Source organism: Heliconius melpomene, chromosome 5 (genome assembly GCF_056956725.1).
Source record: "Heliconius melpomene rosina isolate 202511_hmr_F chromosome 5, ASM5695672v1, whole genome shotgun sequence".
Lineage (NCBI taxonomy): Eukaryota > Metazoa > Arthropoda > Insecta > Lepidoptera > Nymphalidae > Heliconius > Heliconius melpomene.
Window position 1 is genome coordinate 4,230,533 of NC_140393.1, and position 20,813 is coordinate 4,251,345.

Here is a 20,813-nt window from a genome sequence, read left to right on the forward strand (position 1 = left end):
AAACGTTTGACGTCTATTTTTTATTAATAGTATTATTATTACTTGTTATTAATTTTCTTCCGGTCATCTACATAGAGCAAGGCATTGTATTTCATATTTATTTATAACAAACAAACACAAAAAATAGCTCTATCAGAACGCATTTTGCGAATTAAGTCAGAATTCATTTGGGCAGTACTGGAAAAAATAATAATTAACGCCACTTTTGAAAAAGGTGAATAAGTTCAATTTTTTCCCAGTTGTTTCCACTACTATACTATATACTAGTACATCAGTCACAGGTTCTATTCCCACGGTGTAAAGATGAAATTGGCATGAAATAAACACAATATAGTATAAGAGGCTACTGCCGTATACACCGAAACATTTTCCACGGCCGCCCGATACCATTTTCATCGTTGGCCGCCAGTTTCTCTCTAACGCTCGGAGGGAGTGCACGTCGTCCCCCCACTCCCGCTACATCGCGAAAGTAAACAAACCCTATAGAATTTAAATTCGGGATTACAGTGAAAATTTCGAATTCCATACCATGACGTTTTAAGCACTTATTAAATTTTACTGTGACATCAAAACGTTGTTTCTAATTGAGTTTTTGAGTGACATCATTGTTTGGACTAGTGTTTGTTTTATTTATATACGTGTGTGTTTTACTGGATTTTTTCATATAAAATTGATTGAATTTCCCAACATCTAGAGTTTCAGGTATGAAATTTGATTCTTAAGTTTTGTCGCTCTTGGTGGCGACCTTTATTTCCTAAGGAAAAAAAAATTTTTTTCGCACGGGACCTTTTTTTTCTAATTCTAGAGGGTTTAAACTATTTTTTAAGCTAATAAAAAAAAATCGGTTTTTCAAAAAATTTACAGTGGCCTAACCCCTTAAGTTGTAATATTATTAATTTACGGAATTTGCAAACAGCAAACTAATAGCTAGTTGGATTTCACCGGAATTTTTAAATACACTATAATTAATGTTGTATTTCCTACATAAATATGCCTTAACTTGCGTTATATATTTGAAGATATGAGCAATTTTAATTGCGATTACAGTTAATTAATAAATTACATGAACACGTATAGAGGTGGTTTGAAAATTATATTTTATTCGTAATAATTTGAGCCAGGAGTCCAGCTGTGTAAACACCACAGGTTATGGGTTCGATACTCACTCAAGGAAATTAAATATTTAGTATTTTAATTACATCACTCTGGTATCGGGGCAAAGTGCGGCGTTGAGATCCACCACTCAACACGCAGTGGCTCAGAATTCGGAGGATAGTGGAGAGTGGAGTGTCTTAACACTAGGTCCTCTCTACCTAAAATTGAGCATATTTTAGCTAATAAAATTGCGTAATTTAATTTTATCACTAGCCAGCTTACCGTAGGATTCAGGTTTATGTAAAGCAAATGTGAAACAGATGATTAGCTTTGCAACCAGTCCAATAAAACTGGTCTGATCAATCACGAATTACTTCTTCTGGTGATACAATTTGCTGATAAGAATTATGTTTTTTGTATATAATGTATAATTATTTTATAATATAACTGTTACATTCCTCTATTATTTTCCAATATTAACGTGTACTAGGCTATGTTATAGTAGCGGCTGCGGGTTTAATGAAATATTTAAAATTTTCTTTTCCTCGCTCCGGTAACAAGGCAAAGTGCGCACGTTGCTATTCGTGTGGCGGAGCTTAACGCCGCGCTTTGTCTTGTTAACAATTTGTCTTGGTGGAATGTAAATCGAACTCACAACTCAAAATTATTTACTATCAAACCCATCGCTCGCTTAAAGTTACATTTATATTATACTCAAAATGATATTTTTGTTAAATATTTTTGTTTAAATTAAAGGTATCCTATGTCATTTTGAATACCTCTAACAATATGCGTACAAATTTTGAAGATAATCAGTTAAGTAGTTATGGCGTAAAAGCGTAACAGACAAACTTACATTCACATTTATAATATTAGTATAATAACAGAGTAATATAGAGTCTGCTCTATAATCATGATCCTGATAGCACCTTGCTACCACGGGACCACGTCATTTCCGGATTTGGAATATATATGGAATATAAGCTTATAATGTTAGTATATATAGGTAACCATACATACATACATCGAGATAGGCGTGTACGTGGCTTCTGTAAACGGAACTAGGTTGAGTGGTTGCTGGGGGTGAATTAGTAATTGGTTAATAAAGTGCTTACATTGTGTCGGGCGACGTATAGTCTAGGTAATACGAGGTCGAAAGTCGTCGGTTCAATTCCAAATGAGATTAATTTTTTAATTGACAATTTATTTATAGATTTTTTTTAGAGATTAGGACAATTGTATTATAAAAAGTGGCAAAGTGGCGGGCAGCGGCTGGATGCGAAGAGCTGAAGATAGAGCTCAGTGGTGTGCCATTGGAGAGGTCTATGTCCAGCAATGGACGAGGACAGGCTGATGATGATGATGATGATGATGATTATAAAAACATTACAACTTCAATAATTTACAAGAAACAACGCAATTAATACGTAATATTTATAATTCGTGTGAAATATAAATAATGTTAATTTATATCTAGGATTGCTAGTGCTTACAAGTTACAATTAAAATAAAATTCATATAATATTTCATTCCCCTGAGAGGGAATCGAACTTACAGTCATCATCATATTAACATACAGTCATCATATAAACATTGCGGTGTCTTCTTGAAGCAATACTGCAACTTAACGCTTTTTATTATGTCAAGGTAAATATAATTGTTATACCAATTTGGTATACCAACTTCATATATCATATGATACCAGGAGGTCCAAAGTGTGCTGCAAAATCAACTGGTTGAGGGTTCGATCCCTACTCGAGGGAGTGAAATATTTATTTAAATTTATTTTCATTTCTTCGCTCTGGTGTCAATGCAAAGCGCGAAGAGTTCCGTCACTCATTGTATAAAACAAACGGCCAAACGTAAATATAAACAAACATTTATGTGTTTTGAAAACGGTGGGGAAAGGTTCTATTTCATATTAGATTGCTCTATGGTCTGTAGTTGTGGCTTAAAATGTTTATGGCACATTTTTCTTTCATCTAACATTAATAACGAATATCTCTACGTTCTCTATTTCTTTCCAAAATACAAGAGACGAATATAACAAGATATATGATAGCTTTCCTTAATCAAGAAGAAATAACGTTCAACTTCATTCTGACTTCATAAGACATACGTATTGGAGTTAGATCGCTTTTCAATGGTTAATTGAATCGACGTTTCAATAGTATTATAAGATACTCGTAGGTCTTACATATGTTATGTAATTTGAAGCACTTCGCCGTGGGAATATTTTCTCTGTAGATATGCAAACAAGAAGTGAACTTCGTTATTGAAAGTAAGTTTGCTAGCATTAATTGATAATACGCTTCAATCGAAGGGTTTTTATAAAAGTAATACATAGGAATTCTTTTAGTTCGGTTAGGTATGGCTTAACGAGAACCTACTATTTGAGACCAATCGTGGCACAAGTATGGGTTCAATTTCCACTCGGGGAATGAAATAATTAATATTTTCATATCTTCGTTCTGATCTCGAGGTTTAAGACTAGTTTCCCTCTGCCTAACCTGCTGTGTGCGAAATTATATTATGAATTTGATAACTATTAACAATGAATATCTTTTGTGGGTACGATTCCCACTCGGGAGAATTTATTTATAATATTTTCATTTCTTTGCACTGGTAACAAGACGAAGCGCGGCATTAAATTCCGCCACTCAACACACAATGTCTCAAAAAATTCGGCGGGAAATAAGGAAACGGTATCTTTGCACTAAATTACCTCTGGTTGTCTGCTTTATGCTGGATAGAGCGAAAAGCTAAAAAAGAAGTCTATCTTTTGCAAACCAAAAAAACCTTATTTGAATAAGAATCCAACCAGAAATTAATTCGTAATCCATTCTTTTGAATATTATATGGAACAACACCCATACATTAATTATTATACTGATTAGGAATTAGCTAATAAGAATCATAACATATATTTGGTGGGATGACGTTTGTATGTCTATATACGCTGTATGTGTGTAACGTATGAAATTATTAATTATTAATACAATTAATATCTTTCAATCTGGTTTGGAGGCCAGTAGTGGCGTAGGGGCTAAAGCGTGGGACTGTAAACGCGCGATAGGTTCTGGCTTCGATTCCTATTTGATGAAATTAAGTTATTTATATTTTCATTTTTTTCGCTCTGATAAATGCATTAGAAATCAACATTGCAGCTTGTAGTAGGGTCTATTTATAAAACATTTAGAAATGTTAGTAAATGTTAAAATAAAATTAATTTTATTGTTATTAAATTAATATGTTTAATTTTATTAGGAACCATATAATAATTTTATAAGTAAAGTACCTATAGGTATATATTTGAGAGAATCCGACGAATTAATTCACTCCACCCTATTCTCTTCACTTTCAGAATTCAACACGCCAATCTTTCTAATTCGGGCGGAGAACGGAGAATTAGTTAAAAAAGAAGTGCTTAAGCTTTCCCTGCCTTTCCTTCTTTAATATTTAAGTTAATCGTTTTTCTAATACTATTTTAGTGTGTACAACAAAAAGAAAATAGAAAATAGTTTACATTCGGAACATCCTTTATTGTTTATGGCCAAAGCATGTCTTGCATACAAGAAGCACACTTTCGGTTTCTCGACCTCGAACAAGTGACAGTGTAGCCATGAGTGTATCTACACTTAAAATAACACTAATATTATATACTTAAAATGAAAGACGTTTAAGTTTAAATATTTGTGATTTCTGTTTCAGGAAAAACGAATTTCGTAATAATTTTTTTTTTTTTTTATTTCAACTCTAATTCGTGTATTAATTACTCTAGTAAGAATAGTTACTTTGAAGAATTTATTAAAAACCAATTAATATCTTAATATGAAATTCAAATATAAAATTTCAACTTCAAATGTAAAATTCTAATTTTACTTACGAAATATTTGTATAACCCTCAAGTTTGTCCCTATAAGTTTAGTATAATTTCTGTTACTTAAATATCATATTTCATTAATTTTAATGGAATAAATTTTGGGTATCGTTCAAATATTTATAGACAATTATGACTCAGTAGTGTAGCGGTGCGAATATAAACATAGTACTCGGTTTGGAAATGTTCTGGATATTTTATGACATACTCTATAATAGTTCACTTTGTATCCCACACACAGTTGGGTAGGCAGAGGAAACCTAGTGTTAAGACTCAACGCCGAGCCTCTACACCAGATCTAAGAAATCTATCTATACTAATATAATAAAGCGGAAGAGTTTGTTTGTTTGTTTGTTTGTTTGTTTGTTTGAACGCTAAGATCTCTGGATCTACTGGTCCGATTTACATTGTTTTGTATGAAAGCTGCATTCTTCAGAAGTGCTATAGGCTATGTATCATTACATTATATATATAAACTAATATATTTTGTACTTTCTAATTTGACATGCAATTTATTCTGTCATGTTAATAACAACCGTCGTTGCTAAGCACCGGTTTGCAAAGTTTCTTTGTTGTTTTAAGAAAACGTCACCCAAAATGAACTTATATTTTGATATTCATCCTTATAAAAATAAATATATTATATAATATTTAATAAATATTCTTATAATTCAAGCAGGCGTAGCCGCGTCCGGGTCTACTAGTGAAAATATAAATGTAAATAAATATTTAATTTCCTCGAGTGGGGATCGAACCCTCAATCTGTCGCCGCTACACGACTGGTTATACTTATTGACGTTATTGCATCATTTTGATTAAGGTAACTTATACTGTTCAACAAATTAACAACGAAAAAATAAGTTTAACAACTTTTTTATGTTTGTTTCATTTTTCAAACAATTATCTTGCCTTTGAGTTTTAATGTATTTTAATTTATTTTTCAATACAAAATGGCCCTTCTTTAGGTAAAACATTTGTAATAAAATTAAGCGATACTTCTGTGTATGTTTTTGAGGCCAGTCGTGGCGTAGGGGCATAAGCAGGGCAGGGAGTTGTGGATTTGATTCCCACTCGAAAAAATTAAATATTTAATATTTTCATTTCTTCGCTCTGGTGTCGAAGCACGGTGTAGAGTTCCTCCACTCAACAAAGTGTATATTTATTAACATTTTTTTTTCTAATATAGAAGGAGAATGTATACTGTATATACATACCTATAGGTATTACTAGTTGCCTATTTTATTTTGCCTCCGTTACATACGCAATGCAACTGGGATTCATTAATCTAGCTCTAAATCCGGGATTTCACAAATTTAGTCATGATTTAGTTTCTCTAATGTAAATTGGAGGTCCCTGCCTTATTTCGTTTCCAGGTTCTGAGATTGGAATATAATCTCACTTGATTTTCTATTCCGTTAGAGATACTGTAGACGTCCTTTGTTAATCTATAAAGCTATTATAATTATTATAATAATTAGACAATTAAGAAATATGTTAAATCTAAAGACATATTAAAAATACATTTAATTATAAGTATCTCAACATTATTAATTTTTAATATTTATTAATTATTAATATTTCATTGACAACAATGAAAAAAAAACTCAGAAACTATTGACTCTCAAGCACACTCAATTAAATTTATAAGAAAAATGAATTCTCTTATATAGAAACTTCTCATTATTCCTGATCATTCAATTGAATGGTTCAATTTTTGTAATAAAGCTTTAAGGGATGAAGGTATTTTTTTCATTTGGTAAAAGGTCGAATATTCCAGTACTCGACCTTCTTAGAAGTATTTTTTCAAAGGGTAGGTCCGTAATGTAATTTGTATATATTAAAACTTATAATTTTTCTTCAGTAACCCGAGACTATACAAGATTTATGTAATGTTATGAATCTATTTGTATTTCTAAAGGAATACGAGAAACCATCGTAGATATCGTTAAAATTTCCAATCATTATTCATTAGCTTAAGTATTTAATATTTATAACAATAATAATACATATGTAGGTCTATATGGTAATTTTTCCTAAAGAAGAAAAAGTGCAAGTTAATTTAAAAAACACATAATTTTCAATACCTTTTTTAGCTTCGTGCTATATCTCGCACGTACCTAGTAGGTTAGGTAGAGGGGGCCTGGGAATTCAATGTAAAGAAACCCGTTTTCCATTTCAAAGTTTCTATTTCCTTCTTTCCACGCGAGTTCCACTTTTCCACTTCTTTGAATGGCGAAATTCAACGCCGCTCTTCGCTTCAACTCTAGAGCGGAGAAATAAAGAGTAAAACTAGCATCTGTCTATCTTCCACGTAATATCCGTTTAAAAATGAGAAAAAATATGAAGAAAATCTTTAAAATGTCAAACGAGATATTGTCGTTCAGCCAAAATATCCAGCCGTCTGCTCCACAAAAGGATTTGTTACCAATATTTATTTCTTCCACTTACAAATTCCATCTCGAATCATTAAAATAAATTGATACTTATAAAGGTTATCTATCTTTTTGTTCGTATTCGTATATTGCTTTCAGTATTTTTCGTCCGTTATTATATTTTAGATATTTTCGCTGATGTTTGTTAATATTTATGGAGAATTATTATTAATATATTTTGCTTATGTTTAGGAGTTCTTTATACACGATGATAGGGGATGATAGGGATGATGGGGGGGGGGGGGGGGGATAATTCCATTAGATACAATATAGGATGATAATTGTAATTTGATAATATATAAGTTTTCAATCGGCATGTTCGAATCGCTATAGTTATATATATATACATATATATATATATATATATATATATATATATATATATTCACGCTGTATCTCGCATATAGCAGGGTATGCCAAGGCAACCTAGCGTTAAGACACTCCGTTCCTCACTATCGAGGCGCCAAGTGAGTAACGGAATATATACATATTATTATAAATAAATATATATTTTAATGACTTGCAAACCATGTACTCATTTAATTAATTCTATTATTGTTTACTATAACTAACCATCTATATATATGTAAACTAGTTAGATTACAGCCAAACCGCAACTATTAATTATTAATATAGGACTGTTGACTATAGCTTTTTGTTTAATAATAATATATAAGAAATATAGTCATTTTCCTGGTCCAGTTAAACAAACACCCGTTTTGACTTCTATTTAGCGTAGAATATCTCCAAATAGAAGAAAAGTTTCATTGTGGTTCAGTGTGAAAACTTCTGACTATAAAAGTGATAGTTGCGGGTTCAAAGTTTAGTCGGGGTAATTAAATTTTCTTTTCCGTGCTCTGGTACGATAGAACACGGTTTTGAGCTCAACTCAGTGTTTATAATCTTAGAATTCAAGTGGAAAGTAGAGACCGACGTATTATAATTTGGTTTTCCTACGTGTTATATGGGGTAAAGCATAAATCGTGAAATTATTTATAACTTACCGAAATATATTAAAAAATATGTATATATAACAAGAAGAGTTATTTTCCTTATTATATAATTTATAGATTTTAAAGAATTTTAATAAATAAATAAATAAGAATACAGTAAGTGTGTTAAAGTATTATTTAATTATATTTATTCATAGCCCACTGACCTCTTCATTCAAAATGTACATTCTTCTCCCCTAATTGAGAGTTTCTATACTTTCGGGCCTCGCAACTGTACGTGACTATCGCTTCCGGTTGAACGTTTGCTTGAACAATTTCCTTTTCAGGCAAGTCTGTGAACGTAACACCGCTTTGTAAGTAAATAAAACTAGATTATAAAGGGTTCCTTGGCCAATAGATACTTTTAACTTTCAAGAAACTTGACTTGACGTTTTTTTTTTCAAGAAACTAAATTTTTATAATTATTTCAATAGACTTATGTATATAATATACATTGTTTTTATTTAAAAATATTTTTAAATTTGTAATTTAAATTGCATTTTAAACCTAAATAATAATAAATGGATAAGGAAATTAATAAATATTTTTAACATTAGATGGTAGGTTATGTTAAAAAAACAGGAATCCATTTACTTTTCATAATAAACGAGCAGAATCGTACTCTACTGACAAGCTAATTTTTTTAAAAATTTAGAAATAGGAAATGCTTGTATGTAGGTATAGATTTTATTTGCGGCTTTTATCAGTGGTTTCGTCATTGGAAATATTCTTAGTGCTTGGGGCAACCCTGACCGCAAGTACAATGGGTTACATCGAATCGATGAATGTGATGTAATATTATAGCCTATAGCATTCAGTGGATTACATTGAAATTATTAAAGTGATCTATAGCTTTTATCGTCAAATGAAGTATCTAATACAAAAATAATAACATAATATCATGACAATCAAACTCAAACCAAAAAATCTCCTAAAATTTTTACTAACACTAGCTTCTCCCTGCAACTAGGCCTGCGTGGTCAAATGGAAATAACTGAGAGTTATGTACTATCCATGACACATTCTAAGTATCGGAAGTAACTCTCCCTCGTGCAGTAAACTGCATAAAATATAGCATTTCTTCAATAAGTGGACTATCCAACACAAAAGGAGAGTTCAAACCACCACCAGTTATCCCAGTTATCCTAAACCAGTTATCCCAAACAAACTTCTTATTAAGCTTTATAGTGTTAATGTCAATAAAAAATAAGTATTTATATAAGTTTTGAGACCTATACTCTCTCTCTATATGATATATATTATTTCTACCAGTAAAAGGAACTCTACTTTTAAACAGACTATAAATTCGTATTCACTTTAAATCGGAATTAGCATGTGACGTCCGCCAGTTCAGTATCCTGGCACAACGCCAGACGATGTAAATCAAAAAAGCCTAAAAGGAAGTTAAAGGGATGGAAACGGGTTCCTATGGGAACTGCAGTAATTGTACCATGCCGTACCATTTGTTGGCAATTGGATTGTGGTTCTAGCTCCAGTTTTCAGCTCAATCATCAAAATAATTTGAGGATTCTAATTATCCCTTCATTCTGGTGATATTTGTAGCACTAATTCGGTTTTATTGGATTTGATGAGGCCAGTCGTGGCGTAGGAGTACAAGCGTGTGACGATAGGTTGTGAATTCGATGTCTACTCGTGGAAATTTATATTTTAATTTCTTTGCTCTGGTGTCAAGGCTTAGCGCGGCGTTGAGTTCCGCCACTCAACACGCAATGCCTCCAGAATTCGGCGAAAAGTGGGAAACAAAGTGTCGTAACACCAGGTTTCCTCTGCCTACCCTGCCGTGTGCGTGATATAGCGTGAAGTTGATTTTTGGGTCTGATTGTTTGTGAGATAGCATAAAACTAAACAAATAAACGCTTTTTTGTGTTTTACACATATTAACATACATAAAAGTTATCATTAGTCGTCTAATAGGCGCGGGTTTAAATGACACTTTTTACATTGTTGGTACGTTTTCTAAATAAGCCATTACGGGACCTGTAAGCATTAAATATTACTTATAATTTATTATTATCTAAAAAAGCTTTCACTTACAAATTTAGCCTTATTATTATATAATTTCGAATTTTCATATCCAATATACTTCAATATGAATTACCCATCTCGTTTGATTAAATTTATCACACCTTCATAAAATTCGACCGTGACCTCAGAGAAGCTTTCAATGTTTATGAAGTTGAAAAAATTCATATAAAATTTATATAGCTCGAGCAATAGTGTTAAAACTGGTTGCTATTAGTATATAAAATAAAATAGAAGTTGATTTTAAATGCAATGATAGTTGGTTCGATCCTTGCTTTAGTTTAAATATTTCCATTTTCTCTCTCCAGTGACGAGATAAAACGCGGCGTTGAATTAGCAGCAGAAAGTGGAAAGCTGAAGTGTTTTATTAGGAACAGAGTGTTTTACCAATGGGTTCCCAGGTTGCCTCTGATTAGCTGTCAAGGTAACCTAGATATGTTTTTTTTTATTCCGCAAAACACGGAAATTTGGAAATCTGGTGTTAAAATGTTCTGTTCTTGTTAAAACAGTTCCGTTCCCCATATTATATACATATAGCCTATTATCAATTGTCTGGACGTCTGTCGGGCAATTCTAAAACTACTACAAACAATGGCACAGAATATTTATTTCATAGAATTAATTATATTTACCTTAACAATATTCTATTAAGATTACTTAAGAGCTTAAGCTTGTATTTTACCTTTATATATTATATTGGATATTTTGACACCATTTCAATGACAAGAACATTGACGTTGACACTTTCACAGCTCTAAAATGTCAATATGGACGTCCAATTTACGTCAGGCGTCGGGTAAGGGCAATTAATCGACCAAATTAATTATAAAATATATTTCAATATTAAATATCAACATTGCTATAAAATGTCGACGTTCCCTTGTTAAGTTATATTGGGAAACATGGTTTGGGTTTCGGATTTATTACTGTTTTTTATTAGCAATAAAGTTTTTCTTTTTTAAATCGTAAAATAGCATAGAAAACTGTTTGGACGTGTTTATATTAGCACAGGAAAAAAGTGCTGTTTTTAAAATATTTTCTTTAGGTATCTATAATTTGTTATTTTAAATCTATTACTTAAAACCTATGATAGAGCATATCCTATCTCTACTAAAACACCAACATTATTAGAAAATTGATATAATTAAGATATTCTAAAAAATAACCACTTCAAGATATCTATCTTAATGTTAATATCGCGTTTAAGCGTTCGCGCTAGTTAACTAACAAGTAACTAGTGTGGTTACCTAATAAGACTATTAAAAAGTAAAAAAAAATTTTTAAGTTAAACGGTTTTATATTGCAGATAAATGTACTAAAAGCTAAAAAATAATTTCATGAAAATTATGATTACTAAAATAAAATCGTGGGGACACTTGCTACTTACCACTAGGTGGGTGAAGTCTCACGCTATGTCTTTCAATTGTAGATATTGGACGTGCCCCACGATTTTATTTTAGTAATCATAATTTTCATGAAATTATTTTTTAGCTTTTAGTACATTTATCTGCAATATAAAACCGTTTAACTTAAAATTTTTTTTTTACTTTTTTATTTTTAAGTTTTTAGTTTTTACTTCTCATTCTGTTTAATTCGTTTAGTGCCTCATTATTGCAAGGTTTCTTGCCTGTTAGTTTATTGCAGTCAAACTCTTCAATACGTAATCCCTCCAAAGATCTGACTCTACTAAGAGCAACGTAGGCTTGGCCTTCCTCAAATAGTTTAGCGCCTAAGTATACGACGGCGTGATCCACAGTGCTACCCTGCATTTTATGCACCGTGGAAGCCCATGACAATATTAAGGGCAACATTCGTCTTTCAGCCGTCCCATAATTAAATTTTGCTGGAAACTGTATGGCTTTCGGGTGTATAAGATGTACGCCGTCTCTTGCAAAGTCGATTCGAACCGAAGGTACGTCTGTTGCGTACATCTGAGTTCGACGAAATAGGGGCCAAACGATTTCGTTGATATATCCTATAGCGCCATTAACTAAGCCCTTTGAAACGTCAATATTGGACCGCAACATGACTTTTGCTCCCACAAATATTTCTAATTCTGCAGGTAAGCCCCCAGTCTTATTGATATCAGCTGGTATTATAGTAGCTATATCCACTTTGTCTGCATTTCGGGCAGCGTGTACTAGCTGGTCCTGTGCTTTTATTTTATAAATACGAGCACCTTTGTTTCTAAACAAATTCAAAACGGCAGAATTGTGGTCGTTGACTTGTTGGTTTGTGGGGTACACTCTTAACGCCTTGTCTATTGAAAAGTCATCACTTGTGTCTTCAAGAAATCTTCCCATTAAAATACTAAAATGTTGGGCAGTTAGCTCACCGACTCTTAAAGCATTTAATATATCAATAAACGTGTGATCACCTTGCTGACGCATATTTTCAGTTAGCTCACACAGTGTGAATAAACGCCAGAGATGTGTAGCTGGTTGGAGATATTCTGGCTGTTTGAATACAGGCGTTCCAGATTGTTTAATAGGAGGCAGTTGTAAAAGATCACCAAAGAGTAATACGTTTATTCCTCCAAAGAACTCATCTTCACAGTTCTTAATTTGCCTTAATCGTGCGTCCATCATACACAACATTTGGTAGGACACCATGGAAATTTCGTCAACAATCAGAAATTCTGTCTCGTGCCACTGTTGCCTCATTATTCGCAAAAAGTTTCCTGAGAGTGGTGACATACCTGTTATTCGACCGTCTTTCTGTACAGGCAATTTTAATGTACTGTGTATCGTAGCTCCATTTATTAATCTGGCTGCAACTCCTGTTAGTGCACATACTTTAACTGCATCTTTCGCGTAACACCTGTTTATTTGGTCTCGTAGTAACCTCAATAGAAAAGTCTTGCCCACACCAGCTCCGCCTGTAAAGAATATTTTCAAACGTTCTTCGGAACCTGACATTTGATTTTGTATGGACTGGGTAACCATTGTAAAAATTTCCTTTTGCCCGGCATTCATAGACTGCTTAGCCTGTATGAACTGGTCTTGATTCATTGGCAAATATGGAACTTCTTCTTCATTGTCTAGTTCAATGGGCTCTGCTTGTTCCAGAATCTGAAATGCGTGTACTTGCGCGAATGCATTTTCAAGTTGCCTGTCACGCTCGCGATAGATTTCCAAGTAATTATTTGTTTCTTTTAACCTTTCTTCGTTGGCGAGAAACGCATCTCTGGCACTATTAAAATCTCCTAACAGTTCGGCCTCAATTCGATAAGGCATATATTGAAGTAGTAAACTATAATAGTATGACTCTGGATCAGAAGCCGCTACGAAGTTAGGAACCCGTATTACAGCTGGCGTGTTTCTAATAGTCATTTTTGTATTATCTATTAGAGTAATAAGACGTCTTTTTACTGTTTGCTCGTGTTGCGGTATATACGAGTCTGTGTCGATGCTTTCTTCATTGATTACTGGTGGTTTCGTGTAATGTGGCTCGAACAACATCGCAAACTCTATAAGACACATATTGTTAAAATCATAATTGGGGTGCTCAGCTGGTCGCTTCTCATATCTTTCAAATATATTGGCACAATAACCTGCTGCTTGACCAGCTTCATTAAACTTCAAGACTTTATATCTTTGTTCCGGTTTACGAGTATTGACGAAGATTGTTTTTCTCGAGCTCTCACGCATACTTAAATGGCAAAGCCTGAACACGCATTCGCAAGCTGAAACTTGACGTTCTTTTAATATGCGCATACATATTTTAAAAAGTTTACGTGAGACGTCGGTTTCTTCTCTCCTAATTTGTTGAATAGCTCGAGTTACTTCACCATCCAGATTCGTAGGTTCTGATTTTGATACGTATTTAGCGATGTAATACGCAATTGACTCATTTGTACCGCACGGTTGTATATCCATATTCGCTTTCCACATTTTTAGCAAAGCAGGACTGTAATTGTTTACCCAACAATCTTCGCTTTTTCTCTTCAGAACGCAGATGCGACCACCATTGTAGATAAATTCGTTAGACGAAGGATCAATAACATGTGTCTCTAAACACTCCGAGCGAGGAAAGTTGAAACGGCAATGTGCTTCATTTGTACGAGTATTATTATTTTTCTTACAGGTGCTAGTGTGTCGATGTATTTGACAACTTTTAACCAATTCGTGTAGTTCTGAAGTTTCCGGAGGAATGGCAGTACTACAGACTGAATCAATGCGAGTTATTCCTTCAGGTGTCGCAACAGATGGGTGATCGTCGACCCATACAACCATATGCAGATGAGGACTTCCTCTGTTCTGAAATTCGATACGCCACCAATGATCTTGAACTTTACCACCAAATATTTCAGTATCAGATTTAAGAAACTGCATTAGTGCATTTACTCGAACCATAAAGTGTCTACTCACAACAACTGGATACATTTCGATGAGCCGTTGAGTTTCTTGAATATCTATGTCATCTGGGTTAATGTGTTCTTTACTGTCACTCATAAGGAGTGCTTTTTTCATGTCCACCCAGTGGAGATCATTGCAGCTTAATGTTACAAAATAGGTGGGAGGTCCTAAACATCTTATTTGTGCTATAAGATCACTAAGAGCACTACGCCAATAAGCAGCGGAGCCTCTCAGATTTTTTAAGTATAAGTGTAGGTCTTCTACTCGGTTGCCGTTTTCGCCTTCAACTCTTCTCCCACATGCTGCAATGGTTGATTTGACTCGATAGTACTCAAACATTGATAGAGCATAAAACAGGTAATCGTTGCGCTGAAACCTGGTATCAGCACCTAATATACGAAATTGGTAGTAATCCAAAGGACTTATTTTTACGGGTCGTTGTTCTTTAAACCCATTTTTGCCATACGGGAAGAGCTGGTACCACGCGAACTCTTCTGCCTTTATCTCATAAGTTTCATTGACAATGTTATTGTTTGTCTTTCTTCTGATTTCGTTTACATTTTCAGATACCTCAAGCTCATCTTCAACATCAGGTTGGACTGTATCAATTGGCAACATTATTGACGTTTGTATAGGGATAGTTTCAGATCGGGAGTTTGAGACAGCCTGATGAGTAATGATATCCTTCTGTTGCTGTACCTGCACACCCTGATGAGTGATAATATCTTCCCTTAAACTGACGTCTATGCGTGTTAGGGTGTACGCGATATTCCGTGATCCAAGGCATCTTTTACAGATACGGCAAAGTTCTTGCAAGTTGTCGCATTCTATAAAACAGGCTCTGCCATTTTCTGGTGTTGGTTTTCCTTTTGGACCACAGGAATGAGAGTCAGCAAAATAGTATTTGTCTGCACTCCGAAATACGCTGACAGATTTATTGGAAGCTGTCAATATTCCCGCAGAATGGCCGTCAAATAATCGAGTTAAAGCTGTAAGTAATGTAATGCCAATATTATTGTTATTAACAACATCTTGTAGACTTCCGAATAGAAGAGTATCATCATCGTAATCTATAGAAAATTGTTTATCATACATTTGTAAGTTTTGTCTGACGACATTAAAGTTTCGCATCTCTAAATATCCTGTTTCATCCAGTTCATTAGGTTGCAGCTGAGCACGGATCCGGCAATACAAGGAGTCACCCGCTAACATATTAGTATTCAGAATATTCACATCCCATTGATTAGGATTTAGAATTGCGGCTCGCACAATGTTAGCTAACGACATGGCACTACATTGTACACCAGCATATCCTGAAGTAAACACGTTGTGGTCGCCTTGATGCCATGAAGCTCGTATAATTCTTGCAACGTCATTAATTGGAATGAATGCATTTCGAATTACATTCCTTTCGGATACTTCCTCCTCAGGTAATTCGGGCACACTAAGCCGTACTAACTCTTGGTCATCAATTTGGGCATAGTTGTCAATACGTATGTCTCTGTAGAGCGGATTATTTGTAATTAACCATCTTAAAGCACTATAGACTTTTTCGCGACATATCGTGAATTCTCTGGTTTTGCTTAAATTTTCCAACCGTTCAGTAACCACAATAATACCCACCTGGCTTGATGATCTTGGAAGCATATTAGGTAATCTTTCACTGACTTCAAAGATATCTTGGGCAAACAAAACAGCCTGTCCGCGGAAACCGTACTGTCCATAGAGGCCACTAAATTTCACGATTTTAAGAAAGGGAATAATTCTGCACAGCAAACGTTGCTCCGCCTGTGTCAATGTCCGGATTACGTCTGGTATAAAACCTGGATCAAGATTATTCCAGAAAGCTTTTGGTGGTGCTATTGTTTTATTACTGGTAACATGTGTTTGACAACGGGAACATAATATTAATGATGGTTTTGAATTTAACTCTACGGGTAGATACGTTAATGCAGCAACGTTAAACCGTACCGTATGAACTTGATTAGGGTAGCAACGTTTAGTGCAAATATCACAAACGTGTATGCAAAATGTGTTAATAGCATTCTCGAACGCCTGCAGATTTTTAGCTCTGCATCGCTGAGTACGCTCACGTTGTTCATTTAACCTGAGTTCGCGATGTTCTGGCGTTTCCAAAGCTAACCGCTCCCTTTGTTTTTCACGGCTTTCTTTAAGCCTGGCCACATATTGCTCTGATGTTTCCGAAGCTAACCGGTCCCTTTGTTTTTCACGGCTTTCTTTAAGCCTGGCCGCGTATTGCTCTGGTGTTTCCGAAGCTAACCGCTCCCTTTTTTTTTCACGGCTTTCTTTAAGCCTGGCCTCATATTGCTCAGGTGTTTCCATAGCTAACCGCTCTGTTTTTCTTTCACGGATATCTTTAAGCCTGGCCTCACGTTGTTCAGGTGTTTCTGCCGCTAATTTTTCCCGTCGTTTCTGTAGTCGGCTATTAGTTTGATCTTCACTTTCTTTTGCGCGTTTAGCTTTATACTTGTCTTTTTTTTTTGAAGCCTCCTTTTTCGTTGTGTTGTAGTTTCTGTTTTTTTTGTGTTTTTTATTTTTGTTTCTGTTGTTTTTGTGGTTTTTGTATTTTTTTCTGCATTTTTTGTGTTTTTATTTTTTGTAGAATTTGTTTTTACCATTTTGTTCCCACGAGTAGTGGACATTTTTACGGTCAACCCCCCCAGAGGTCCAATAGAGGGGCAAGGCTATGTACAACAAGATGTGCCTGAATCTTGAGGGGAAAACGCTAACGACATATCATTTTTATCCACCCTAATGCCATACAGTTCTCGGCGCGCTTTTACCTTTTACCTTAACTTGGGTGGTGTACCCCTAGCGACGTATCATTTTTAGCCACCCTAACGCCATACAGTCCTCGACAGGATACCAGATCTTGACTTAGGTGGGAGATTCATATTGTAATTGTGTATAGTATACTGTATTATACTTACCAAGCCCTTTATTTTGATACCCATATTGATGGGATTGAAAACTACATTATCCGCCATTTTGTAGCAGTGGCCATCTTTGATTTTGATTTTGTATAGTGCACTGAATTCTACTTGACTAGCCCTTTCATTTGATACCCATATTGATGGGATCGAAAAAACTAACTTGTCCGCCATCTTGTAGCGGCGGCCATCTTGGATTTTGATTTTGTATAGTCCACTGAATTCTGCTTGACAAGCCCTTTCATTTGATACCCGTATTGATAGGATTGAAAAAAACTAACTTGTCCGCCATCTTGTAGTGGCGGCCATCTTGGATTTTGATTTTGTATAGTCCACTGAATTCTACTTGACAAGCCCTTTCATTTGATATCCATATTGATGGGATTGAAAAAAACTAAGTTGTCCGCCATCTTGTAGCGGCGGCCATCTTGGATTTACAATAATATTGAATATGGATAATTGTATTGTCACCAGAATCAAAGGCGTATACCAAATTTCAGATCAATCGGTTAACGGGAAGAGGGTTAAATTTCAATTACTAAATTCGACCCAAACAAACAAATAAACAAACGGGGTGAGCTAAATAAAACCGTTTAATAATTGATATCATCTATGCAGCTGGCTTGCATGTTCAAATAATAATCGTGCTAGATATAGAATAGGAAACGACAAGAAAATTATAATAATTTAAAATAAGATATATATAAAAAAATAAGCTTTAACATTATAATAATAAAAAATATTAATATACTTAATGTATTTTAATTATTTATATACGGTTAGTTACAGCTTACGCTAATTTATTATTTACAAGCGACACGCTTGCGGCTTCGCCCGCTTTAATTATTTATTTAATATTCTGATTTGTATCTGTGTTTAAATATGTATTTGCAAATCTTCCAAATTTATCCTTCACTGAAGAGGGTAGACTGAGGGAACCTGTGAAGCTAGTGTTAACATACTCCGTTCTCATAAAATCACTTTCTCTCCCTAATTTCTGCGAATTCTGGAGGCGTTGCATATTGAAGTCAACCTTGTTACTGGCGCCAAAAAATATTAAATATTTCACTTATCAGAATAGGAATCGAACCCTCAAGTCGCGTTAAGAGTCATACGCTTGCGTCTCTACAGTTTCATTGATATAATATAAATTAAATATAACACAAATCAGTTTTAACGGCACTTCTATTGGTATCTCTGTTTTATATTACACAGTAACAGCTATTAGCCGCTTGTCAAGCGAGTCGATACAACCAACAGATAGCTTATTGAAATGCAAGCGAGTGAACGAGTCTTTGTTGTTATGGCTAATTAGTCGCTACGTCAAAAACATGATGAGATAGACAAATACTTTGAATATTTAAAGAACCGGCCAAGTGCGAGTGGAGCTCATGAACGACGGGTTCTGTACCATTATCTATGAAAGAATCAAGTTTGTTGCTTGGGAGACCTTTTAAATTAGTGTTCTATTCTATTTTTTCTGTCTGTCTAACTAACACGGTTCATAATATACAGCCTGGTGACAGATGGATAGACAGACCGACGGACGGATGGATGGACAGCGGGGTCTTACTAATAGGGTCCCAGTTTACCTTCTGGGTACCCTTACTTCTGGAAAAAACATTGTAATAGTAGAGTGAATAAGAAGCAATTTTTTCTTAATTAATAAATTGTAACATTCTTTATTTTAATATGCATTTACTTAATATTATGAAATGCTTAAATAATAAAAAATCTACCAATCATTTATAGGTCTATAAATTATAATATTTTAATTGTAATTATAAGTGGCGACAAATTAGATGAGACAGACGTTCCTCCAATAACAACTGGCATTCCTGTCCTGACACAACGAAACTCATCACTTCGTAATGCAGTCTTTATACGTTTACTATCTTTTAGCACTTTAATATATTTTCATAATAATACATTTTATTTAAAACTATTGGAAATTATAGGTTTTCTTAATAATTTTGAAAATTTCACAGATTTTGATAGGATTAATAAAAATCGATACTTTTCGTTTTTCACGTGTTCTACGTTCCATATGTATTCAGGTTTGTATAGTAAATAGCCGAGCTAATAAATTAATATCTTACTGAGAATAGAGAGTTTTAACACTAGCTTCCCAGTTAACATACTATATGCGGGATCCAGCGTGAAGCTAATAAATATTATGGGTTCCAAGTTATAAAAACAGTTATTTTAGTCAAAATCATATATTTAACAAGAACTAAAACAGGCTAAGTTATTATTTATTAGATAGACGCAATGTTAACGAACGAACGGACGTAACATCAACTGTTGATATATTTATTTACTTTTAATTGAGTTCCTTCATTTATCATTAAAATATGTGCATTTACGATTTCCCATAACCAGTTATAATCTGCGAGGACTCTGCGACCTCAATGTACTCATCAAACTAACTGTAGTTTAACTTAATTACAATTTTAATTAATGCCAATTAAGACGCTATATAGATTTTCTATAACGAAATATTATAAACAAGTACTAGAGAAATAAATTTGATAATATCTCTCTCTATAATTAATTACAGAATATTTTATTGTAAGCAATTTAATTTGCTATTTCTAATATCAGAATTACTTTTACTATAATTTAATTTATTATAGCCAACGAATATCAAGGCTAGTCCTGGCGCAGTAGCACAAGGGTGTGACTGTAAAGATGATAGGTTGTGGGTTCGATTCCTACTCGAGAAAAAATAAATATTTTCATTTTTTCGTACTGATAATGAGGCAAAGCACGGAACTACTATAATTTAAATCTTATTTTACAATGTTTCAGTTTGTAAAATGGTTTCATTATTTTTTAAAAGTAAATGTTATGGTTTTTACATGTATGTTTATGTAAATATTAAATATCTATTTTAATATTTAAAAAATACCCGCATTCCTTAACATATAAAAAAATTATAACTAAAAATAATATAATTAAGTATTTCCAATAAAAAAACCAACCAACTCACACGGAAGCCAGTTATTGACAGGTTCATTTGAATATTCGGCTAAAAGCTAACGGGTTCAAAGCGCTGACCC

At 33.9% G+C, this 20,813-nt stretch overlaps 1 protein-coding gene across 1 annotated transcript in view; it reads left to right on the forward strand.

Annotated features, from left to right (window-relative positions):
• Positions 1-420: 420 nt before the first annotated feature.
• The window catches only part of RapGAP1 (Rap GTPase activating protein 1), a 247,916-nt gene continuing 227,523 nt past the window's right edge, over positions 421-20,813 (forward strand). The window contains exon 1 of the mRNA XM_085185723.1: positions 421-702. The gene's annotated coding sequence lies outside the window, so the exon portion shown is untranslated. The remainder of the gene's footprint in view (positions 703-20,813) is intronic.